Source organism: Neofelis nebulosa, chromosome 13 (assembly GCF_028018385.1).
Source record: "Neofelis nebulosa isolate mNeoNeb1 chromosome 13, mNeoNeb1.pri, whole genome shotgun sequence".
Lineage (NCBI taxonomy): Eukaryota > Metazoa > Chordata > Mammalia > Carnivora > Felidae > Neofelis > Neofelis nebulosa.
Window position 1 is genome coordinate 40671831 of NC_080794.1, and position 27037 is coordinate 40698867.

Below are 27037 nucleotides of genomic sequence, written 5' to 3' on the forward strand. Positions count from 1 at the left end.
CCCTTGAGAGATCCTTTTTCAAAATGTCCTCCAGAAAACATCCTCTGATGTTGTGTTGGCCATGATTGACACATGCCCACAGCTTACTTTAGGGGAGATGAGGCAGAGGAAAGGCAAACCGTGTCAGCAAAGAGGGGACTGCCGGGTAGGGGTTGTGGGGTCAGCTGCCAGTCTCCCCCAGCCAGCCTGCATGGGTCTTATTGTAGGCCACCTAATTCCACAGATAATAATATATAATAACTGTCATTTGTCCCGTATTGATTATGTGTTGGGTACTCTGCCGCGTTCTGTTTTTACTTTTGGCAACAGCCCTTCTAGGTAGGTGGTATTGTTCTCATTTACTGATAAGGAAACTGAGTGGCATGTGGGTGACTTGGTTTGTTAGAGTCTGAGAGATTCAATCTCATTGAATCGTACTCAGTCTCAGGATTGAGAGAGGCTTTAGCCCAGCATCACCCCGTCCTCCAAAGGTGCCCGCCCCCACCTCCCAACATCCCTGCCAAGTGGCTTTGGAGCCAACTTGCAGGGACTGACGTTTCCTGACTCCTGGGCCAATGTTCTTTTCAGTCTGCATCACTGGTAGACTAAAGACCTGTCATGGGATGGAGGAGAACTCCTGGTTTTCTTCTGTGGTCTCCCCCTCCTCCCAATCCCAGGGAAGGATCTTTTATAGGTGCTGGCTCTGGTACTAGTGACGTCATGGCGGCTAACATTGTAGGGCATGCTGAAATCCATTAGCGGGTGTTCACGTCCCCTCATGAGTGAAGTGGGGGCCATGTGAAAAGTGAGTTTGGCCTCCCCAACTTCCTCAGGCCCAGGACTCTGCCAGGTATTGCTATTTTCTATTTGCTAAATGTTAGTTGAAACAAAGGGCTGTTTTGTTAGGTTTGTGTTTCCCTATGGAAAAGATTACTTTAGGCACATTTTAGAGAATGCTTTTAAAAAGAATCTCGTGTAAGTTGAAAACATAAGGAAAGAAAGCAAATGTCTTGATGGCTTTTTATTACAATAAAAATTGTAGTGAAAGCTCTCTCACCTTCCTCCCTTCTTCCATCCTACTAAACAAACCTTTGTCTGCGCGAGGAGGATTATGTTTAAACAACAGGAGCATAGATGGGGAAATGGTGGTATTTGGGGGGCCTGGTACTGGAAAGGTCACCACCAGTGACATTTTCTGAGCATTTGTTAAAATTAAAGAGGTGCTTCAAGAGTAAGAGTTTGCTATTGGTGGTAGTGGGAAGTGATTACCCATATATCCAATAGGAAAACGTTCTGAATCTGTAACATGAGATTTTGAGGAATAGGAGGGTAGAGAAAGCAAAATTAAAGCAGTGAAAAGAGTTTGTTTTTGGAAAAATGATTTTAGTGTTCAATCGCCCTCCTCAAATGCCTTTAAATTTGCCTTACCTTTTTCGACTAAGAAAAAAGTCTCTTCTAGAGATGTGCCAATTACGGGAAATGTTCCCTTTCCACATTCTCCATTGAATGTTGGTGATTGGTAGGTGATTCTTGGCATCAATGGCTCTGCTGAAGTCCTAGATGTCAGTGACTTGGGACCCATCTCTGGGAGAGATGATGTAGGCAGCCCTTTGGTGATCAGGACCCTGACTCTTCCTTTCCATGGTGCCTAAAGCAGGCAAGAAAAGGGCAAGTCTCGATGCATACTATCAAATGTAGCAGCCACTAGCTACACATACTATTCATCACTTGACATGTGGCAAATTGAAATGTGCCGTAAGTGTAAAATATGCACTGAAAATTAGCCAAAAAGAGAATGCAAAGTAGCTCATCATTGCTCTTTTATTTTCATTACATGTTGAAAAGATAATATATTAGTTTAAATAAAATACATTATTAAAACTGCTGTTCACTTGTTTATCTTTGTGTGTGTGTGTGAGTGTGTGTGTGTGTGTGTGACTTACTAGAAAATTTTGAACGATCTCTGTGGCTCATTTCTCTACTGGACAGCACCCGTCTAGATCAGGGTTCCCAGTATGGCCCACTGCCTGTTTTTATAAACAGGTTTATTGGCACACAGCCATGCCCATTTGTTTCCATGCTGTCTGTGGCTGTTTGCATGCGAGTCTCCACGCTGTCTGTGGCTGTTTGCATGCGAGTCTCCACGCTGTCTGTGGCTGTTTGCATGCTACAGTGGCAGAGATGACTAGTTGCAATGGAGGCTGTATTGCTCACAGAGCATAAAGTATCTATTATCTGAAGCTTTGCAGAAAAAGGTTGCTGAACTCTGGTTGAAAGGATTCTGGAAGACATAGCAGGACCTAAAAGCAGTCCAGGAAGTCCTGATACTTCCTCTGTGATTCACTCCTGTAGGCAAAGAGAGAGAACCAAGGATTCCCCTGGTGTCTTGGAGGTGCTTCAGGCATGTGCTCCCTTTTATCACCAGCCTCTTCTCTCTAAACAAGTTGTAAACCTCAGCCCCAGCACATTGCTATGAGAAATCTGGAAAGAGTGACTGTAGAGCCAGAAAATTGACTACGGATAGAGGGCAGGATTGGAACCCTTTACCATCCAGTGGAGGAGTGTGGAACCATTGGGGCTGATTGCTGCATTTCTCAATATTTTCCATTAGGTACAGAGTTATGGCTGATAAGTAGGGACAACTGTATAAAGTTACTTCAGAGGCTTGCATACCTGCCCTAATGAGCAGCCCTCATATACTTTAACAGTTGGGGATCTCAAAGATATTTTAGACCTAAGAACTGGGTCAACAAGAAGTTATTTCAAGGAGTCGTGTAATCTTAACACCTTCATTGTCAGGTGACACCTTGAGAGAGGAGTTTTTAGTGATTAAGTGTAAGCTGTGGAGAATGGAAAAGACTGAAAAGGAGAGATGGAACCCAAGGACAGATGACACAAGAGGCCAGAGTTGACCTTACTTACATCATAGCCTTCTCTGGAGACTGACCTGTGAGCAAGGGCCATGGGAGGGTAACAGGGTCTTTGTTCCAGAGTGCAAATTGTCATGACATTTCCTTAAAAAGCCCTTTTCACTTTCTTTCTCCCGAACAAATGCATTTCCTCGAACAGGACCCTGAATCTGAATCAGCTTCACCACAAATTTGGGGTGGTATTAATGCCTTCTAGCACAGAGCAAAATGTGTCGCAGTGAATGGAGTTACAGTATTCAGAATGAATTACAGGACGTTAGGCACGTGATTTACCACCTATAGTAAACAGGGCTTCACACATGGTGTATTTCTGCTGTGTTGGTTAGTTATTAACTGCAAAAAAGGGGAAATTCATTTAGAAGACGTGCCCATTTTTTATGAGGTAAGGCTGCCTGGAGATGCATGGCATTTTAAAGCAAACAAATTCCTGGGAGAGCCCGAGCTTACCACCCAGAAATGTGGCAAGGAATAAAAACATTTACACCAGTTTAATATGAATGGTTGAAAAAAATATCTATTGCACATTGAACATGATATATGAAACCATAACCTACTCTTGTGTAGTAAGCAAGAGAACCATTCACCTAACAGATTACTATTCGAGTTGACATTATTCTGCATCTTTTCGATCTTCTCTTGCCAAGTGCTGGAGACTGTCAAAGAGAAGCCCGCCAGATACATAGGCACTGTTGGCCTGGGGGTTGAGAGCTCATAAGATTCTCGAAGGCAGAGGTTACCCAATGACCCCCGTGCTGCAAACTACAGTGGAAATCAAAGGCTGACAGCCCACATAAACAGAGGCTGCATGTGGAACGTCAAAGTAAAGACAAATAGAGGTGGGACTTTCTGTGTCTCCTGCTCCCTTTCTAGTCTATCAAATGGAGCTTATTTCCTATCTTCCGGTAGAAGAAAAAGTGCCTGGTGGCTTTAGGGGGTCTCAGAAGTGATTCTTGGTTCATTCTTAGATCATAGGTGGGATTTGACCTCCTCAAAAATTAAGGGGTGAGTGTTGTTTAATCCTACCGTGACGTATCTGCTGCATATTAGATATTGAAACTACAAGGAATCTTGGGAGACTTCTTGGTATAACTCTTTGTTCTTTCACAGAAGAAGAAACTGAAGCCTCAGGAAGGTGAATGGATTGCCCAAGATGGTTTAAGTGCAGGGCCGGTCCTGAGAACCCAAATATCTCCAGTCCTGGCCCAGCTCCTTCTCTTCTAACTTGCTGGTTTTCTTTGCACCCAGTCACTAGGAATTGCTGCTTTTTTAAAAATTTTTTTTAAATGTTTATTTATTTCTGAGACAGAGTGAGACAGAGCATAAGTGGGGGAGGGGCAGAGAGAGAGGGAGACACAGAATCTGAAGCAGGCTCCAGCCTCTGAGCTGTCAGCACAGAGCCTGACGCGGGGCTCGAACTCACAAACCATGAGATCATGACCTGAGCTGAAGTCAGTCACTCAACTGACTGAGCCACCCAGGCGCCCCTAAGAATTGCTGCTTTTTAAGGAATAGGGTAATTAGAAACGGCCCCTACTCCTTTGGTTACTTGATTTTCAAGTGGCATCATTATTAAGACACCTTACCAGACTGGCTCAACACTCATAATTTGTTTTATGATGCTGGGCCTGTGGAGCTCTTTGCTGTAAACTATTGTCTTTAAAGTTTTATGATTCAACTTACTCATCACTACTGTGAGTGATAGTAAGGGTTTCGTATCTGGGCAGATTAACACAGTTTGGGCATTTTAGAGAATTAACTTTTACTGTCCATTGCACTTGGTGCCATATTTAAGTAAACTGGAGGGGCTGATCCTTGGAAAAGCAAAAAGAGGTGTTTTTATTTTTTAATTTTTTAAAATGTTTATTTATTCTTGAGAGAGAGACACACAGAGTGTGAGCAGGGAAGGGTCAGAGAGAGAGGGAGACACAGAATCTGAAGCAGGCTCCAGGCTCTTCTAAGCTGTCAGCACAGAGCCCCTTGCGGGACTGGAACTCATGAACTGTGAGATGATGACCTGAGCCAAAGTTGGACACTTAACCGACGAGCCACCCAGGAACCCCCAAGAGTTTTTTTGTTTTTGTTTTTGTTTAGTGTGAAATATATGGGCTTTGACATTTCTTTAACTGTTAGACTCCCAAGAATTGTATTCTGATATTTCGTCTGACATCCCCAAACTCCTTAATTTCAGATTGCTGTAGAACTCTCAGTTTGTATTAATTCCATTTCATTTGTGTATTTTATGTATTTAGTGGTCATATTTGAAAAACATCTCTGTGAGTGCTCTGTGTAATTTTGGCAGAAAATTACTTTCTGTGTTTCTGTGATGATCCCTTGAGATCATTTTTGCATAAATCCGGCCTTCTATTTTCAGATACAAATCTGTTGTACAGATGATTCTTCTCAGAAGAAAAGATGCATTTGTAGCTGAAAAATGTAAATTACTTTTCATGGAAAATACCTCTCTGGGCCCCCATTTCCAAAATGTGATGATTGCACATTGCGTGTTTTTTTGTGCGTGCTCAGGAGACTGTTTTCCTTACAATTAGAAAAATCTTGATTGTGTGGCAGAGAGGGTGCGGTGACATGCTGCTTTTGCCACATAGGCAAGTCAGTGGAGGTTCCAGGTGCTGGAGGTGCTGGGGACAACACAAAAGACTAATGCATGTGGCACTTAGCTAAGGGGAAAGGGTTTTGGTTTCCAAGCAGGGGTTTTTGAGAGTATTCACAGAGTAGGTGTGTTAGCAGAGGACCTTTAGAGCTGGGGTCATTTAAATGTCCTTCTTGTCCCCCGCTTGTGGTTCATCCTTGCTTTTGCCATTTAATTCAGGATTCAAAGTTTTATTTGGTGCTTTATGGAAGGGCTTTTGGAAGAGATCCCCAGTGTCTCCATCACAGGTATGAGGAAATAGGGGAGGGTGGCAGGAACGTCCTCTGCTCAGTGCAGGGGTTACTACTTGAGGTACATTGGGGGCACTGCTGTAAAGCAAAGTATAAAATCAACGTACTCAGATTTGTGCCAAAGAAAGACTCGAGTTTGAGAACATTTACATCTGTTTTCAATAATTCCTCGCATATGTTGCAGAATGTACGTTATCCATCTTGTTATCCGGGAAATAACATTTGTTGCAAACAGTTTGCCAATTCGTAATTTTATTGAATTTGTTTATCATGCTGTGGCTTCATATGAGGTCTGAAAGATGGTGATCTTTGGTGTTCCAGCTGTTGTAACATTCTGGGGCCTTAATTCTGGGATGGGCTGGAATTCTTTGGAGGGTTTGGGCTTTCTTAGAACTGCAGTCTGAGAGCTGACTTTGTGGATGGGCCATTATTCTCGGGGAATACAGTAACTTTGCGCACCAACTCCTCAAACCATTTTCATTTCTGGCTTCTAAATACAGCCTTGGGACTGATGTGTTGAATAGCACTCCTTGTGTGCCCTATACAGTCTCCTTTGAAACCTGCCCAGACTCGCAGACTGTTATTGTGTTTGGTCTGAGAGGACAATGCTCCCCACAAAAAGAATCTGCTTCTTTAGAACCATCCCAAACTACTTGAAACCTGGGAACAAGTACATTTTCTTTCGCAGAGAAGCTATGAAATATATTTCTTCCTGCCTCAATATTACCGTTTTCTTAAGTCACTGGTGGATAAAAAGCAAGTTCAACCAGGTCTAATTTTATCATTTTCCTGTTTTCTTTAGCAGGCGTTTTCTTCACTGAGGTTTATATTGTCTTGGCCAAAACTGAGAAGAAAAAAAAAATCGTAACCCTGAAAGCTCTTTCAATCTGAATTATTCCTTAATGTTTTTAATGGTTTATTATAACCACACAAATGTGATCGTGGGGCCATTTGGAAGTTATTGAATTTCCTTGGAGATGAGACTTGGCATTTTCCAAACCAGAGTTTGCTTTTGTGGCCTGGAAGTTGCAAGGCACATATATTTGGAGGGCTAACGATTATTCCCCACCAAGAAGTTTTGTCAACCTGACCTTCTCCACTCTTACGACACTGAGCACACAGCTGTAATCTCTGCAGAGGAGAGCAAATAAAGTGAAGAAATATAGCAGTACGTGTTATTTTTACATCCTAAAGTAAATTCTCCAGCATTAAGGCCGACGGGGAATTTCCATCCCCGAGTTCTCCTGAATGCTTCTCCACTCTGCTGTTGTCCTCTTGAATCTTTTTATTATAGGTCTTTGAGGGAGGTATTTCTTGTAGTAATTTACTCAGCCAGACAGAGAAGGGAGACGTGGAACTGTGGAAAGATGGGGCTGGAGAGGCCTTTTGTGGTCAGCTGGCTCTGCCATTCAGCCTGCAGGGTTAGCTACTGTGGCTGGTCAAGGTGAAGGACTAGTTCAGTTCTACAGAACACTGTGTCACCTAGAGTTCCTGTGATGAGATGACCTCTACCACTAGATTTGAAAGTGAGTCCTGGCAAAACCAGCCTTCTTTGAATGTTGATTGAGCCAAATGGCTTTAGATGGTCGGCTGAGCCCTTTTCATGAAGTGTTGGTATAGGAATCATAGAAATTGAAGGAGGGACTTGGGAGGTCATTCTTTCTAGCTTCCCATCTCAGAGAAGAAATCTGTCTGACACTACCCTTGATGGTTGATCAGTCCCTTGCTTGAATCCTTCAAGGGGTGAGGAGCTAAGCGCTTCAAGCAGCAGCTGGACTGTTGATCAACAGCTTTTGTGGGATCATTCTTCTTTATTTTGACAGTATTGCAGTAGCCTTGCAACTTCTCCTCACTTGTCTCAATTCTGATGTCCAGAGATCTTAAAAAATCACAGTTTATTTTTATTTTTTATGTTTATTCTGAGAAAGAGAGTGCTCATGTGAGTGGGGGAGGGGCAGAGGGAGAGAGAGAGAGCACGCGCATCCCAAGCATGTTCCACACTCGGTGTGGAGCCCAACATGGGGCTCAATCCTGCAGCCCTGGGATCCTGACCTGAGCTTAAATCAAGAGTTGGATCGTCTTGATTTGTATTTCCCTGATGAGGAGCGATGTTGAGCATCTTTTCATGTGCCTGTTGGCCATCCAGATGTCTTCTTTAGAGAAGTGTCTATTCATGTCTTCTGCCCATTTCTTCACTGGGTTGTTTTTCGAGTGTGGAGTTTGGTGAGCCCTTTATAGATTTTAGATACTAGCCCTTTGTCCGATATGTCATTTGCAAATATCTTTTCCCATTCTGTTGGTTGCCTTTTAGTTTTGTTGGTTGTTTCCTTTGCTGTGCAGAAGCTTTTTATCTTCATAAGGTCCCAGTAGTTCATTTTTGCTTTTAATTCCCTTGCCTTTGGATTGGGATGAGCACTGGGTGTTATATGAAAACCAATTTGACAATAAACTTCATATATTGGAAAAAAAAAAAAAGAGTTGGATGGTCACCTGAATGAGCCACCCAGGCACCCCTAAAAATCACATTTTAAAGATAAAAATTGAAAGCTTCTAGGATATTAAAAAAGAAAACACACTTGTCCTCATTTATTTTCACTCAGTTCTGGTATTCTGAATCAACCTTCAAGGTCAAGTGTATCCTTTTAAAGGAGAAAATAGATTGATTCCTTTTTTTCCCTTAGAATATGTTGCTAACACTTTTGAGGCATTCATTAACGATCTTAGCTTTTCCAGGAGAAATAGTCAAATACATTGATCAATTATTCTCTAAGTTCTCTGTTCTTCCATGAGTTCTTTGGGGGGAAAGGATGCTGTCTTGTGGGTGTCACATTGTGATTGGTACCTAGCTCAGCAATTGGCCTGCAAGATAAATGTTTGTTGACTGAATGTTGAATGCATAAATTTTTGAATAAACCAGACCTTTTGTTGCTAAGAGATGTCTGTTGTATTCCACCTTTTTTTGGTTGCTTCCTCATGAAAAGAATTTTTCTCTGTTGCTGCCTTCAGAAGTGTCTGTTTATCCCATGTTCAAATAAGAGGCTTCTCTCCTTCCAACTCTTCTCACACAGACGTTCTCTGATGAGTTATCATGGGATCCACTTATTTGGTAGTATGGCAGAGTGGGAAGTGTTTTAGGGTTCCAGCCTAGTCACTTACCTGTTTATGAAGTTTACCTGGAAAAATGTGTTCATTCCCTTTTAATGTTCTTTTCAATACCCTCCCTTGAAGGGCTCTTGTGAGAAAATGGTGTGTGAAACCCTAGGAGCCTGCACTTGACTCTTTGTGCCTTGCACATCTTTGTGCTTATCAGGGACCTGGGTCTTGTCTTCAGGGGCCTGCCTTTTGGTGAACTTTGATTCTGAGATCCCATATATACATCATCACATTCTCTCTGGTTGTTTGGATAAATGTGGTGAGCACATAACACAGATTTTCTGGGTAAGTCTCATTTTAAAATATTTTGTCTTTTCCTTAAACTATTGAAATGTTTGGAAAATCTAAACATTTGGATACCCAGTTTTAGAATCTCTGAGCTGATCTCTTGCACCTGAAAATAGCACAAGATATGTTGTCTAATGTTTCTTAATTTTAATTGTAAAATATCCTCTTTCTGGCACGTCATGGAATACTTGACCAGCACAAGAAAAACAAGGGTTTTGTAGTGATAGTGCAAACAGATGTTGGATCACTAAAGGCATCTTGAAGGGCTTCTCATGTCTCAAGGTCTCTGCCTAGTAGAGTGGTGTAGCAAGAAGATACAGGTTGTTCCTTGCTACCTTCAAGGGCTCTTATTTCTCCATAAGGAACATCACTTACGGTAGAGGCCGCCTCTGATCCTCTCTTCTCTCCCTGCTGCATTAGTGTGCTTTTGCTGCTGTAACAAATCACCACAAACTTAGTAGGCTAAAACAACACAAGTATGTCCTCTCTCTGTCTCCCAAAGGGTCACATCAACCTCACATAAAAAATGAATTCATCTCATCTCAAGGTCCCCAATGTGTTGACCATTACAATCTCAAGTCCCAAATCTTATCTAAGTCACCACTCAAAAGCATCAGATCTCATGACCTCAGTAATTTTCAGTAGCTATGGGTGAGGCTCTGGCTATAATGGCTATAATCCATTCTGGAGTAGAGTTGCGTTCTGTCTCTGAACCTGTGAAACTAGAAGTAAGTTATCTGCTCCCAAAATACAATGGTGGGATGGACATAGAATACCAGTGTTGGACATTCCATTCAAAGTGGGAAAAAGTGAAAGGAAAAGGAGTCCTCTACCAGAACCAAGCAATTTTTAAATCCAGTAGGCAAGCTCCGTTAGGTTTAAGGTCTGAGCATAATGCTATGTAGCTTGAGGATCTGCCCTCTGGGTCTACAGTTCTACCCTCTTGGGCCTGTGGCTTGGCCCTCTAGGTCATTCTTCTTTTTTTCTTGAAAAGTAGCATGTGTTTACAGCTGAATGGTTTTATCAGCCTGTCTTACCTGAAAACATTCTTTCATTTAATCTTTTCTTCCTTGCTTTCAGTCTAAGGTGGCACCATTTATACTGCTATAACAATCACAAACACCTTATGATCTCACAGGTATGTCATGGGATTCACTCCAGACAGGAGTCCTCTGCAGGTCTTTTCTGGATAACCCTATTTCCATTTCTGGCTTCTGCTGAGCTGGTTGAGGGGGTTCATAAGTCATATGCCTAATCTCTTTGAAGAGCTCCCTATATGAATAGATATTCTGATCTTTAGGTACTTCCGAGGCTCTAGTCAAAGTTGGTCTAGTTACACCTTTGGCCTTCTCTCCAGAGCATCCTTCCTGACAGTGTATCTCCTAATTTGAGTATCTTTTGCAGTCTGAATAGGCTTAGAATTGGCCAAATCATCAAGCTTTGGTTCTTTTTGCCATCACAGTTCGTTCTTCAGTTTATCTTCTTGCATTTTACTATTAAATGTTATTTTTTTAATGTTTGTTCATTTTTGAAAGAGGGCACAAGCAGGGGTGGGGCAGAGAGAGAGGGGGCCACAGAATCTGAAGCAGGCTCTGAGCTGTCAGCACAAAGCCCTTTGCGGGGCTTGAACCCACCAACCGTGAGATCATTCCCTGAGCCAAAGTCTGGCGCTTAACTGACTGAGCCACCCAGGTGCCCCTTCTTCCATTTTACTATAAACAGCAAGAGGAAAGCAGGCTGCAGCTCAGTATTTGCTTGGAAATCTCGTCAGCTAAGTGGCCAACTTTCCTTTGCCTACAAGTTAGGCTTTCCATGTAACTGTAGGACAATTCGGCTCATCTTTCTGCCACTGCATAACAAGGACTGCTTTTCTTTCAGTGTCCTGTGATGTGTTCCTCACTTCCTTTGGAGCTCTCAATAGCACCTTTAACATTTATAATTAGCCCAAAGTCTGTTTTTGATGATTTAGGAATTCTCTAAGGAATATTGGTTTTCATTTCCACACTTCTCGCTTCCAAGTCCTTGCTAATAGAATCATTAATGCCAATATTTCTGGTAACAGGCTGTTTAAGGCAGTCTAATTCTTCTATCATGCTCCTCTGCATCATGAGATTGCAAATCCACTTGCATATTTTTAGATATTTGTCACAGCAGCATCCCCTCTTTTAGATACCAAAATCTACATCTGCATCTATTGTCAATGCAATAAATTACTGCACACTTTAGTGGCTTGAAAACAACACAAATTAATTATCTTGTAGTTCTGGAGGTCAAAACTTTAAGTATTATAGTTTAAGGTGTTGGTGGGACTGTTTCCTTTGGGAGGCTCTGAGCGGGCACTCTGTTTATTTGCCTTTTCCAGCTTTGGTGGCCACCTGTATTCCTTGGCTTACAGCCTGTCTCTCCATCTTCAAAGTGTATCACTGTCTTTGCTTTCATCATCATCATAATCATCCCCTTCTTCTCTGACTGTTCCTGTGTGTCTCTTATAAGGATCAGTGTGAAACACTGGGCCCACTTAGAGTAACCCCCTCATGTTGAGATCATTAACCACATCTACAAAGTCCCTTTTCCCCTGCAAGTTAATATTCACAGGTTCTGGGAATGGTGACATGGGAATATTTGGTGTTACTTAGCTGAGTTTGGTTTTTCATACCAGACTGCTGTTCTTTCAGTCCCCCTAGAGTTTAGAAGGTTGATAGACAACATGGGGCAGTGGAACTAATTTTGGAGTCAGGAAAGTTGGGTTTCAGTCTCACTTGGGCTGCTAAAAAGTGGTAGCATTTAAAGCCAGCCATTTTGCTTCTTCATGCCTCAGTTTCATTTGTGAAATGAGGGGGTTAAACTGAGTGATTGCCAAGGCCCTTTAGGGCTCCACCGTTCCAGCTCTTTGGTTCTGGGCTTTCACTGCAATCAAATGCTTCTTGAGAAAGAGGAGATGATGAGTTACAGTTGTCAAAAGTTGGGAAGGAATTAGCCAATTGATACAGCAGTTTGGTGGTGAATTTCGGTTGTGGTGACTGATCAGCTTCCTGTTCTTGCCAGATTGTGGACCTGTTATAGTCAGAACCCGTCAACTCAGAGTAAATCAAACACAGTTGTTCTTAGAAGGTACTTAGATGAAATGAGGAAAAAGAATCATCATGGTCTAATGGGCAAGGTGGTCAGGATGACTTAAATCCTGAAATCTGAGGTCTGAGTAAAGGGTTTCTTCTCTGGGGCAGAAGTTAAGGCTGAGGAAGGATCGGAAGGTATCATAAAGTTTAGTGTCTCCAATTGGAGAAGGCAGGACCCTTGGAGCAAATTTGCATTGGTTTGGCTGATTCTAGTAGCTGCAGAGAAGGCTGCTGCAGCCAACACATGTTACAGAGCTCCAGAGGGCTGGAGGTGGTGTCGGATGCTAAGCCCTCCACAAGTAAAACAGGGAACTTAATTTCATCTGAGGCTTCAAAGAAATCAGGTCACGAAACTTAAGCCCTCGGTCTAGGAGAATTCAGAAGAGGAAATTTATTTTTTTTAGCTTGTCCTCTAGGACTCTGTGCCACTGGGGACTCATATGCAATATTTCTCTTATTTTTAAAGGGCAATAGATAGGATGATGGGAATTTGAAAAGAGGTCACTTTGGTAAGGCTATAGGATTTTCTAAACTGGTCTGCAAGGCTAGTTTAAATCTTTTGTTTTTAGAAAGAGGAGTCTTCTCTGCACTCAGATGAGCACCCAGCCTTTAAGCCTTCATAATTTCATTTGTGTTACTTCCTTTGCTTGGAAATTCTTGCCCGCATATTCACGTACTAACAGACTTCAAGGACTGGTTCTAGTACCATTTATAGATGCAGCCTCTTAATTTCTCTACTTCGAAATGATCCTTTCTTTTTCTTAAACTTCTGTTGGATTTGTGGTCTTTAACTTTTTAATGCCATTGGCCATGGTAGGTATTTCAATATATTTTTCTCTCCCAGCCACATTATATTGTCATTGAGGAATTTATTCATCTTTTCATCTGTTATAGCACCTAAAGCAGGAAGAGGGGTTAACTAATATGTGTGGAAAGAGTAAATTACAATCTAACTTCACACTTGAGCATAAACTTATTGGATATATAAGATCTAATGAATGAGTATGTGTGGATATCTGTACTGAAATACTGCTATTGATATCCATATAGAGATGATTTAGTGCCTCAATAGAGACAGTGTGAGAGACATAAGGGAAATATAAATGAGATCCCAGGCCTTAGATCATATTCTAATTGTAGAGAGGATATAGCAAAATAGCAGTGAGGAATAGTGCTGGGTGTACCTAAATTGTGTGGCACAGATGACCACCCCTGTGCTTAAAAGAGAATAATCTCTGTTCTGGCATAGTTGGGGAGATCTTTATGGAGGAGCTGGATTTTGAGTGGATTCTTGTTGGATATTTTCATCAAACACTTCCAGGTTTGAAGGTTTTTTTTAAAATGTGAAGCATTTTTCATGTTTGCCTGCATGACCATAGTTGTATCTTTAGTGTTGGCTGTTAATAAAATAGAATGGATAGAGAGTGGTAAAAGTTTAAGATTAATTTACACATATGTGTAATATATGTTTTTAATTCTGTCTCCAACCAAGCTTGTGGCAAGTATGGATTTGAGAGCTCAAGAGTTCTGAGGCTCCTTGGTAGACTGGGGTCCTCAGGAAACCTGTGAAGTAGAACCTTAAAAAATACTTGTATAATATTGATGGATTTCTGGTTAAGATTTCTTGATTTTTATGCTTTTTTCTTAACTGTGTCTACTAAGGTTTAGCTTCTTTGTTGTTGAGTAGATATGTCCTAAAAGCTTTTTGTACCTGATTCCAGGAGCTTTTATTTATTTATTTATTTTCCAACTATATTGGGATATATTAACAATTCAGTTAATGAAGTATACTAAAAAAACCACAGTCACTAATGGAGGCATTTAACAAAGGTTAGCGGTGGGAGATACAACACAATTTGTGATTAGTGGATGAATGAAAACTTTTCCTTTCCAAATGTTCATAATGTTATCAGGAAGGGGAAAAACCAGAAACCACAATGATTAAAACTGGTGATATGATAATGTGGCTTTATTGAATATATAACATGATTATTTTATTTGTAAAGTGTCTTGCCATGCATGCTGAGTCAAATGTAATACAAATACTAATACAATATTCAGCATTGTAAATACAGACAAAAATGTCTTGTCTTATGAAATAGAATTTAAACTGATTTCCAATGACTGAATATTTAATATAAAGGAAATAACTTATTGCTTTTTTTTTTGCTTTTCATGTTCCTGATGAAATGATAATAAAAACAATCACTTGAAAATAAATTCTGAAAGATTATTTCTTAACATATTATAATAACTTTGCTATTTTGAACTCTTAGATTCTAGCCAGCTTGACCTGATTTATGTGGGTCATTCAAATGGTGAGTTCAGGTGTTTCTGGGATGAAAAAGTTGAGACTTTTGGTTTAGCTGAAGTATCTGAGTTTGTGATAATCTAAATATTACCTTTTTTGTCAAAACTGGTGAGCACCTTGACTTTCTTCTGGAAAACTGTAGAGAAATACTACTCAGCTTAACACATATTTATTTCCTCTTCTCTGATCTAATATGTTTTAAACATTCTTGGTAATACAAAGAGCAATTGCTGATTTCATGCCAGCTTGTTGGTTGAAAGTCCTACCCCGTGAAGAGTAAAGGCATATATTTAAATACCATGCTGTGTGATAGAGATTCTAAGAGTGGTAGCTAATTAGAGATGAGAGAAGATCCGTTGGCTGAGACAGGATTCTCTAGGTGGGGTACAGCCAGTGGCACTCTGACACCAAAGATTGCGGGCAGGCTCTCCCAGCATGCCCTCTTTAGTGCCATGGCAGGTGGGCGTGGAAATACAGTGGATGGCCTGCTGAGGTTTCTGGGGGAGGCAAAGGGAAGGGGAAAAAATCCTCCAGGCCTATCCTTCACTTAGCTTTTTATTTTTAACAAATGAAAAATACGTAGAGCAGTTGTCATTTGTTAAAGTGTAGCAGAAAGAGCGAAACAGGCCAGTGGAGGCTTCATCAAGAACGCTCATTCAGAATGATGAATGTGGCTAAACACACATTTGTTCGTAAAACTTGCAGAGTGGCTGAGCATCATTAAGCATGAGAAATAGGTGCAGCATGCTGAGAAGAGAGTGGAGCAAACAGATGTTGTGAATTTTCACAGGCATCCTTCATCCACCAGTCCATCATTAATATAGTTGAAGGTGATCCTTTCTTTTTATTTAATAAGCACAAACAAAGTGCATGTGCTATGATTCTGCTGAACACACTTCTTTTTTTCCATAGAAGTAAGGGCATGCAAAGATGGGGAGGGTGTGGAGACAAATCAACTCTCTGGGCACCCTTAGCGTGCTATCAGCCTTGGGGCTACAGCTAGAGTAGGGTACCTTTATTTTTCTTTCATTTGTTCTGAGCTAACTCTAATGGCTCACTCACCCTGCCTGCGATCTAGCAGACTGTCTCGATCTGCTGGAGAGAGAAAAGATTTATGGCTTTTGACCTTGATCCTTTCTAATTCTCCTTTCTTCAGATGTGTCCAGCTTTTGTAGTGATACATTACAATTTGTTTTCTGAAATCAGTTGGCCAGAAACTTCTTTTTATCCCTTATTGGCAAAACTTCATCAACTCTACCTGTTTTGTCCACTTCTACTTCTTTCCCTTCCTTCTCTTCCCTTTCTCTTTTTGGGCTTTTGAGAGCATAGGTCTTGGCCTTCACATACTTAAAGGCTGTTCCTCTGCCTCTGTGAATAGTCCAAGTTGCTGATCTCAATCCCTCAGCCCCTTGTCTCCCACCAGAAAACGGGGAGCTTGCTTTTAGGGTCTGTTAAATGAAAATAGTAATGCCTTCTTCCCAAGTAAAAGTATTTTGGGAACTCTGAAAAGCATTCTACAGTTATTTCAAATGTTGATTTATGATTAATTGACAGTGAGTTCTCTTTATGGAGTTTTCCCTTAGGAGTTATCATATACTGTAATTAAATCCCTGAGGTTTACTTGTCTTGAGCTTTACATTTAGTGCCAGAGATACTGGGTCTGTGAATTACTGTCTGTTTCATTGCTTGTGTTGTGTGTGCATGCTCACATATGTATGTATCTATTCATATTTAGATCATACTAGATGGGGAAAAAATAGTACAAGGCACTGACACTCGAATACAGACCTAGGGACAGGATACTGCTTACTAGTAATGAACTATGAAAAATAACATACAGTTTTACAGTTGTCCCTTCTTTATAGAAACTATGTATTACTAAAACCTACAATACCTTGAAGCAAAAGTAAGGAACTCTGTAGTAAGTCATTTTAGAAGATATCTACTGGTAATCTCCTAAGTGTTTTACTTGTTAAATGCATGTTTCAACCACTGTTGGCTGTCTTCATTTGTTAAGTGTTAATTTGTGTGGTAAAGATCTACTTCTCTATCAGAGGACATATTTTGTATTGTAAATACTCACATTGCCAAGGCTTTATGACAACCCTCATATAATCCCTAGCTCTGGGGGTCATGTTCAGCATAGTTCGTAGACCACGATGCTGGAGATTCAGTTCCAAGTAATGAGAAGCATTGTTTTAGCTAACACTGAGTCCATGTTCTTTTTAAAAGTAACACACTTAGTTCCTGAAGCCTTACCAATGTGACAAAATAATGTGTGGTGACTGTTTTAATCCTCTCCTTCTGTGGGGCCCCCTAACTCCCCAGTGCAGCATATGCATCCTTGGAAACTTTGAGTAACCCTGGATTTCCTACAGTTTATTATTGCACATAAATGTAACCTGAGATTTGGAATGCTGTGTTCTGTCTGTGTGAACGATTGCCTTCCGGAAGAACATACCCACAACATAGACTTGAACCAATCCTGGGAACTCAGGTCATGGGTTGTGGTTGCCACATGCTGCTGCCCAAACTTTGAGGACCCTGCTGTTCCCTCTGGCTTTGTGGGCACTAGGCCAAATGCACAGGGAGGTGGGAGCGTATGTAGAGACTTTGGGTACTATGCTTTGACTTCTTGCTTCATACCCTTTAAAACCCAAAGACTTGCCTGTCAATGAGGTTCAGTGGTAACTTAGTTCCATCCCAAGTGATTATCATTCAGGGACTTTGAGATCCAAGGCCCCTGTAGGTTATCAGTGTACAGACAAGAGACAGGTAAAGTTGGCCTTGGCCCTTTTTGGTAACCTGCATGGTATAAGAGAAAATGTGTTTATTGGAATGCATGGTAATTTCTCCTGGTGCCTCTAGAGGAGTGAGGGCTTGCTGTTCCAGAATTGATCTTGTCTCCCCTCCTTGGTCATGTTAGCCCCTAGGTGTAGTGTACCTAGTCCTGGGCTTGGAAGCTGTTAGGTAAGTCCTGTTATGCCTCTGCCTTGGTTTCTTCATTGGTAACATGGGAATAATGGGACCAAACTCATAGTGTGTTGAGAGGGTTAAATTTAAAATTCCTCAGTTATTTAGATACTCACATTTTTTCTGAATCTTTCTCAAGCATGAGTTGAAGATATTCTCTATGCCCAGCATTGTAAAGAAAACAATTGAAATTCTAGGGATGTTAATAAAGAGTGGTTTTGCTATAAGTCAGGAGCTGGCAAACTGTGGCCTGCTGCCTCTTGTCATATGCCTGTGAGCTAAAAATAGTTTTTAAATTTGTAAGTAGCGTGAAAAATCAAAAGAAGAATAATACTTTGTGATACATGAAAATTACATGAAATTCAGGTCTCCGTGTCCAGAATAAATTCTACTCTTGTCATTATTAGATGTGTGTTATGAAAATTTATACTCGATTATTACACTGTTTTGAATTTCATCAGAAAAAATTAAGGGGAAAACATTTTTTCTGTTATTAATGCCTTCATAATATCCTTGACTTTATTGTTTGTCCCACAAAACCTAAAATATTTACTATCTGGCCCTTTACAGGAAATGTTTGCTAACGCCTGATGTAGGTCATTCCACATTTTTGCTAGATGAGTGGTTTTCAAACTGTGGCTATTGATTCATTATTTGCCTTGAAATTAGTTTAGAGGGTTGCAAATGTCATTTTTAAATAGATGAAATCAACCAGAATAAAATAAGAGAAACTCTCAGAGTACATTACACATGGTAGGGTTAATTATTGCCTTATGAAATGTTTTTTTCCAGAGGGATGTGTTGAGTGTGTGTGTGTGTGTGTGTGTGTGTGTGTGTGTGTGTGTGTGTACACACATACGGTGAGTCATCATGTTAAATAAAAAGTGAATCATGGTCACACAGTTGGAAAGCCACAAGGCTAGACTATAAACTCCACGAAGGCAGAGAGCCTCTCTTTGTTTCCTTGGGCCTGACATAATGCCTGGAAAAAACAGGCTTTTGTAAGTGTGTGGAGGTTATGAATGAATGAGTTCAGGGGAGAAATAAAGGCAAGATGACTGACCATTTTGCACCCAGCTACTAGGTAAGTTTGGGAGATCTCTTCCTGCTAAGTGGAGCAAGCAGCAACTCTGTGCAGGCTGTGTCCTGGAGTAAGGATATACTGGATCCTTGGGTGGGCAAATAGTGTTTTCTTTATAATAAAGAAAGCAGGATTTATATAGGAAGCGGGGTTTGAGCATCATACCAAAGGATAGACATACCATGTGATGAGTGTGCTGTATAAAAGGGGAACGAACAGTCACTGGACCAGGAATCCTGATTTCAGGTGTCTGTTCTGTCCTGAACGCTGTGAAACTTGGACTTAGTTTCCCATGCATCTCTGTCACTTCCTCCAACCCAGCGGAAGTGAGGATGGTGGTCATGGCCATTGTACACCTCAGCTGTGAGGATCAGATAGGGGAATGTGTAGGAGAGTGCCCTGAGAGTATAGATTCTCATTCAGAGGCAGTACTCATTATTCTACCCCGTTAAAATCTATCAGTCCTCTGCTTTGGGCGGGGCATGCGCTAGGAACAATGGGAACTAGAAGTTCCAGTAGAAGTTCAGAAGTTGCTATTAATCTTTTCACTAGTTTAACAGCAAGGACTGTAAGGTTCTTATAAGGTCCTTGAGGTAAGAACACTATCGTCCTCATAGTTAAATTGGTAAAAAGACCAGTAACAATGAAAGTTGTAAAATACCACAGCAGAGGAGATATCACAGGCCATGAATACCTGGGGAAATGTTCCGACTCTGAAAGAGGAGGTGAGTGTTCTGGGTGCAGGTGGGGAGCGGAGGTGGAGGAGAGGTGTGTGATTCTCAGGTAAAAGGGAAGGCTCAGCCGGGTGGCGGTAGTGGCAGCAAGAAGGGGAAGCCCCTGTCGATGAAAAAGTCCCTTCTGAGTAAGTGGCTCCCTGGGCTAATTGGTACATTACTCTCTGTGATGGGCCTGATGGTGCTGAGGTAACAAAATGAAAAATCAAATGAGAAATGGAACCCGGGAGTCTAAAAAGTTAGTAAATTTTGACATTAGAAATATAATCAAATTTCACCAATGCTTTTCTGTAGTGACAGCCAAATCCATCCGTGTCAGAGCAACAGCTTATGGTATGTGGTTTCATGTGGCTTTTCTTCCCCTTTTCTCTTTTCCTTTTGCAAAATCAGCATTAGGCTATTTGGAGGACAGGCAAGAACTATTATGTTAAATTGTGCTACCTACAACTTAAGCTTCTGTCTTTGCTAAAGCTGCCAGTTTTTATAAACAACAGAAGACAGAAAGGGTTTACTAAGAATAATGTTGAAGCCCAAAAGAATCCTACAGCCTATAAATCTTAATAGAGGTTCTGAGATTCCAGCAGGCTGGATGTGTCTCTTTTACCCAGGCTCACTCCATCTTGGCTCCCCTGTGATGACTCCAATTTTCTCGAAACACAGGCACGGTGCCTTGAATTTACTTGTGGCACTATTTGCCTACAAACAGGAATACATGCATATAACCTATGCAAATCAATAAAAACATGTCAAGACCCCTTAGATCGCACTACTCTTCTAAAATGCAATTTATCTTGCTGCAAATGAGAGTAAGGGGCTAGGTAACAAATAGCGTCTGATCATTTAACTAGCACCTGTTGTCAATGCATTTGAAAACCACATTTTTCATTTGACATACAGTAAATTGCATTTTCATATATATCGAATGGAAAAGGGAGTTGGGATGTACATATGCAGCCCTTTATGAATTTTATGAACAATGGATATTTCAGAGCTGTATGTTTAAAAGGGTCACGTCAAATGCTGCAAATCTATTTGTTCTTTCCTGCGTTGGTTGTGAACACACCATACTTTTCTTATGGCTGGGTGTTGAAGCACACCACCGCTGAAAGTATAATTATAACATTCATGTTAGGTGAAGGACAATTACTATAATTTTTGTATAAAATTGAATATAACTTAAGTGTGTAAATGTGAAATATTTTTTTAAAAGTTTCTCAGAGGAAAACTGCTTTTTATAAATTACATTTTTCAGTCAATCCCTTTATTGGCTTAATTTATGAGGGTTTTTTTGTTTGTTTTGTTTTTGTTTTAAATGCCATATTTTGTTTGCAGATGGGTGGCTGTTGTACAAATCCAACAACACTTAGGCTTATCAGCAACAATGGTTTTCACATTAGTGAGCATGGTTTGGCAATATTACTTGACATCTGGAACAAGCTATATTATACCAGACATATCAAGTATAACTGAATGGATCATTTCACTGGCATTTGTTTCAAAAACTCCCACTCTTCAGCTTTTGCCTGGCTGTCATGATACGACGGCAGTGAGTCCCGTGTTCCCCCAGCTTCTATGCCTCTCATTTGCCTTTGACAGTCCCATGTGTACTTCCTATCTTGAGTTGAGCATTTTGTAATAGTGGCCGTGAGGCTGTGTTGTTGCATTTGTCTGCCTCCCTGGCCCCCCCCCCCCCCAACCTCTCTGTCTCTGTCTCTCTCTCTTTTTTTTTTTTTTTTGCCATGATACCAGGCAGCTGCGAAGGTCAGGGGCATTGTGACCACTTTAGCCAAGAATCAGGCTGTCATGTATGCTTTGCTCTTGTTTTGAGTTCTTGATCGTGTGCCCCCTGGCAAGTCTACATTTTTGGGTAACCGAGTCACAGGGAGACTTGCTTTGTTGAATTTCGTGTAACTTGGATAGAGAGAAGAAAAACCGGGAAAGGGCCCTCTGCGTTACATCCCTAAATAAAAGAACCACATGGGGGCAGAGAGGGAAGAAGTTGGAAATATAAGGAAATGGTAATAGAAGGTTAACACTTAAAAATCTCTATCTGTGTAGTTGGGGTACATTTTGGGGTGGACAGTCACAACTTGCAGGGTGAGACTACCCCCAAAATTTCATATCATCACTGCTACTGATTTACCTTATGGCTCATGGGAAGGAATTCACCTCCTGGGACGTCAAATGCCAAGGGTACTTTCTAAATAAGAATGCATTTCCTTCATGTAGTAATGCTGTTGCAGCTGCTATTCGTGTCATGTTTTTATTTATTTGTCTTGGGTGAGAGCTTCTTTCTTCAAACTCAGCAAGGTACAAACAGGCCCACCTAGCTTACTGAGTAGATTCACACTAACTATTCAAATTAATTAAAGGGAAAGAGAGACTTATTAAGTCAAGTGAATAAAGAGCAAATCTCAAATAAAAGGCAAAAATCAAATAATAAGAAAAATAATGTTTTAGTCCTGTTTGCATGGAATTTGGTAAAACTTTTTTTTATCAACACAGGCCTGAAAGTTGAGGATTGAGGCTAACAAGGTGTTTATTATCTGCACCAATGTCACTGGAAGGAACTGCCCATGGTGGTCTCATTCTTGGAAACAGAGAAGCAGCTTCAGCCCTTTTAACATTGCCTTTTAGGTTAGCTGGGGAGAGATACGTTCATTCATTCAGTCTTCCCTTCAACAAATATTTCTTGGTCATCGAATGTTATTGAAAGCACTATATTAAGTGTGGAATAGAGGCAGAGCCAACAATAAATGATAACAGCAATGGAAACCAAAGGATTTAAAAATCCCACTTAAAGCTGCATCAAGAAGAATAAAGTACTGGGGTGCCTGGGTGGCTCAGTCAGTTGAGCCTCTGACTTCAGCTCAGGTCATGATCTCATGGTCTGTGAGTTCAAACCCCGCGTTGGGCTTTGTGCTGACAGCTCAGAGCCTGGAGCCCACTTTGGATTCTGTGTCTCCCTCTCTCTCTGCCCCTCTCCCACTCATGCTCTGTCTCTCTCTCTCTCTTTCTCAAAAGTAAATAAACATTAAAAAAATTAAAAGAAGAATAAAGTACTTAGGAATAAACTTAACCAAGAAGGTGAAAGACCTGTACCCTGAAAATTACACAAATGTCCTAAAAGAAATGAGAGAAGATAAAATAAATGGAGAGACCTCCTGTGTTGTAGACTGGAAGACTTAAAATTATTAAAATGTTCATGTTATTCAAAGCAATCTGTAGATTCAATATAATTTCTATCAAAACCCCAATGACATTTTTTTTTGCAGAAATACAAAGAACCATCTTAAATTCATCTGGAATCTCAAGGGACCCTGAGTAGCCAAACAAATTTTGAGAAAGAACTAAGTTGGAGACCTCACTGCTTGGTTTCAAAACATACTGCAGAGCAAAGGTAATGAGGGTAGTGTGGTGCTGGCTCAAAGACAGGTGTATACACCACTGGAATAGAATAGAGAGCACGACCCTTGTGTATATGGTCAAGTTATTTTTCACAAGGGTGTCAGATTACACAATGGGGAAAAGACAGTCTCTTCGACAAGTGGTGTTGGCAAAACTGGACATGCACATGCAAAAGAACAAAGTTGCGCTTTTATGTTGGATTAAAGACCTAAAAGTAAATTCTTAGCAAAATTAGAAACGGAATTACTTTATTATTCAACCATCTCACTTTTGGCTTTATACCCAAAAGAATTCAAAGCAGGATCCCAAAGGGAGATATTTGCACCTACATGTACATTGTAGCATTATTCAAAACAGCCAAGAGGTAAAAGCAACCCAAGTCTCCACTGACAGATGAATGGTATATGCGAAGAATTCTATGCATAGCATTGGATATCATGCAGCACTAGCCAAAGAGGAAATTCTGTTACATGCTACATGAATGAGCCTTGCAGATATTATGATAAGCCAAATAAGCTGGTCACAGAAGAACATGTACTGTATGATTCTACTCATATGAAGTATCTAAAGAAGTCAAAATCATAGAAACAAAGGAGCAAGGTGGTTGCTAAGGACTGGGGAGAGAGGAAAACGAAGGAGATTTCGTGCTTAGTGGGTACAGAGATTGAGTTTGGCAAGATAAAAAAGTTCTAGACATCTATGTGACTATCCTTAGCACTACTGAATTGTACAATTAAATGTTTGCAATGGTAAATTTAATGTTACGTGTTGTTGCCACAATAAAAATCAACACCACCAAAGTAAATGTTGGCCCCTACCCTCAGGGGATCTTGGAGTCCAGTCAAAATGTCATTTTAGCTTATTTGTAGTTGAAATTACTATAGGCAGAGAATGGCCAGGGAAGGCTTCCTGGAGGAAGTAAGTCTTGAGTTTTGGTAGTTGAAGCCCCTACTCTACTTGGTAGGTCTTTTTCACCTTGTGGCTGTTGGTAAAGTGATTTATGTTTCATAATATGTCACTGAAGTAGAGTGTGAATTTTCTTTGGGAGTAATGCTTTACTGGCTAAATTAGCTGCTTTCTACTCAACGTCCCTATTTATTCAGCAGGCCTACAAATTTGCTTTTGTCATTCTGAGACCCACTGATGGGATCCAATGCTAGGTATCCAGGCCGAGCCACCTCATATCCTGCCTGCTTCTTTACATGTTTTCATATACATCTACCTATTTACTTTACAATTCCAAAGGAGAACTAGGCTCATAAATCTTCAGGATACCCCCAAATGAATTATAATTTTGCTCACTAGAGTTGTTACCTTAATGCCTCTCTAATTATCTCTTGTACTTAGACTTTAGATACTGGGTAGGAAAAGTGAATGTGGTATTGACAACAAGCTGCATTTCTCTTCTGTTTAAGTTCATCTGCCTCAGATACCTTCATAGATCCATTCTTGCTCTTGACCTGCTTTTCTGTCTATCACAGGAGGCTGTCACCTGCAGGAGCATTTCCCAAGTTCTCATTGGGTGGTTTCCTTTTTGGTTTCACTAATGGGGGACCCTGGAAGGAGACTGGATGGTGGGAAGAAGGGACAAGCCAGGGTTCTTCTCCCCACTCTGCCTCTGCTGGCTACTCTGTCGGGGGCTGAATCTCTGCTGTGGCTCCAATTCCTATGGGATGTGGCCCACCAGGGTTCTCCCTTTAATGGGAGACCTTGTCCCAGCCCTCTGCCTGAGGGTGGTTGTAGTTTCTTCAGCCTGAGGGTGGTTGTGGTTTCTTGCTGTTGCTTCTCCATCATTTGTATATCCAATTCCCTGCATTAAATTCCTTCTGTTGTAAATATTTAGAAACAGCCGGCTCCTTTTTTTCTAGGTTTGACCCTGAGGGATAATGGTTCTTTTGTGTCTGAGGACTTCTTGGCAGTCCATGGGCCTTCCAGGAGCTCTACACAGTTTGGTCATGTAAAAACCCATACATACACTGAAGGAAATCAATGTTGGAAACTAACAGCATCAGATTTGATGTGGCCACACATTTCAGTATCATTTACAGGAAGATGGTGTTTGCTGTGTCTGTAGCCAGAAGCAAAAGCAATTGATGAGAGTGTGAAGGTGAACTGGTTTGTGTTTCGTGAGTCTTATTTTACTTGTGGTGGCATATAAATTGTGAAACTGGGTGAAAATAAGTGCTGGAGTCCCAGAATTTATTTTAGATCATCAATATGATAAACATCGTGTCTTCCCGTTAAAGAAACCCCCATAGTCGTAATTCCGCATGGTTACTCCATCCAGTTTAATAAGGCCATATTTATTATATGAGCACCTTGATAGTCTGGCGTCATGCTAGAAACAAACTACAAGGAGAGCCTGGTCAAAGCTAAAAAGTGGTGTTTGGGGTTGGGAATAGAAAGATTAAAAACTCATCTATAGATTATATTGATATTAGTCTGTAGCCATTTTTGCATCTTGAGATTAAAAAAAGTATAGAAGGATTGTTATGAAAATTGCAAACGGCAGAGCCTTTTATTTTAGGAGCCTTATATTCCCTTTGGGTTATATTGGAACTGCCCCAACAAGCTGGCAAGTCCTTAATAGCATCAGGAGTTGGGCATTCCCATTCAAACTTAAAAGTGTTGAAAAATTGATATTATTTTCTACTTTCTTTATTCCCCTCCTTGGTTTTTAAGTTGCCAAAAAATACCGTATGGGTAAAAAACTAGTGTTTTCCAATTGCTCATGTACTACCATCTAGTTTTCTTAAGGGGTAAACTTTGGATGGAGAGAATAACTGTTGAACGGTATAGAAAATATTAAAGTCAAAGCAACAACATAATGAACAATATTGACTCAGCAGATACATGGGGTCCTGGTGTTTAGCAGCTAAGAAATCACTCTGTTCCTACTCTCATGGGGCTTATAATCTCCTGAAGAGTACAATTAGGATGATAACCATGCAAGGTTCCAGAGGCTTTGAGAGCAGGGAAAGGTATCTAGTTAGATCTGGTAAGCTGATATTTGAAAGACAAGAGGAGTTTACTTGGTGTGGATATCAAGACAAAGGAATATCTTGGTAAGAGGGACCAGAGTGTCAGGGGCTCCTGGGTGGCTCACTCGGTTAAGCCTCTGACTTCAGCTCAGGTCATGATCTCACAGTTTGTGGATTTGAGCCCCGTGTCGGGCTCTGTGCTAGCAGCTCAGAGCCTAGAGCCTGCTTCGGATTCTGTGTCTCCCTCTCTCTCTCTGCCACTCCCCCACTCATGCTGTGTTTCTGTCTGTCTCAAAAATAAATAAACATAAAAAAAATAAAAAAGAGGGACCAGAGCCAAAGTCCAGAAGCATGAACACCAGATAATATATTGCCTTATGGGAAGTGACATAGAGATATTTTAAAGTTGGATCTTTATAAAAGTAAGGTAACAACCTCTTTTTTTTTAATTGTTGTTTTCTTAACCTCACCTAGAAGAGGATAATTTTGGAAGAGGTGGTTGTTCAACATGATTGAATATGATTGGGTGTTATTACTTGCTGATGGGACTTAATTTTCTTGTGTTTAAATGTGATCCATTATCTTGTGTCTAGAACATATTAAAATGACTTTAAAATGAGAAACAAGGCAACTCTGCTTATTTCAGTGCAAACGTACTTGCTTATTGAACTTCACTGAAGGATGCTGGGATATTTGAATACTAAGATTATACAGATGCCCAAATCCCAGGATTATAGGATGAGGACAGCCCTTTGTGATTGTGTGGCTGGTCAGATCACAGTGGTAACTCAGAGTGTATTTTCACTTTTTCTAAGCATTATTCTGTTTTGGTCTTTCTTCCTGGCTTCTTTTTTTTTCTTTTTTCTTTCTCTCCTTCTGACTCGAAACTCATCAACTTGCAATACCCCTGATAAAACCCATTTATAATGCTGACCAAATTTTCTGGCTTCAGCCAGCTGTTCAGTTTTTTCTTGTGGAAGGCCCCAAACTTCTCACTACTTGTTCTGAAGATAAATTAGCGACTTCTAAATAATGCAGTGAACCCTAATTCTCTTTGATTAGTAGCGAGTTAGATGATAGCGACCCATTGAAATTGGCCATCAGCATAAATAATGAGTGAATGAACTGATAAAATGCAAAGTCACCGGCCGTCATAAATCAAATGAAATCCACTTTCTCTGGAAG

General features: G+C 40.7%; 1 protein-coding gene across 8 annotated transcripts in view; it reads left to right on the top strand.

Annotated features, from left to right (window-relative positions):
- Positions 1-27037, top strand: part of LRMDA (leucine rich melanocyte differentiation associated) — a 1033502-nt gene that overhangs the window by 371766 nt on the left and 634699 nt on the right. For 2 of the 8 annotated variants that reach the window (XM_058698406.1, XM_058698408.1), the window contains exon 2: positions 22739-22863. The exons of the other annotated variants lie outside the window; for them this stretch is intronic. The gene's annotated coding sequence lies outside the window, so the exon portion shown is untranslated. The remainder of the gene's footprint in view (positions 1-22738; positions 22864-27037) is intronic. 8 annotated transcript variants of the gene reach the window in all.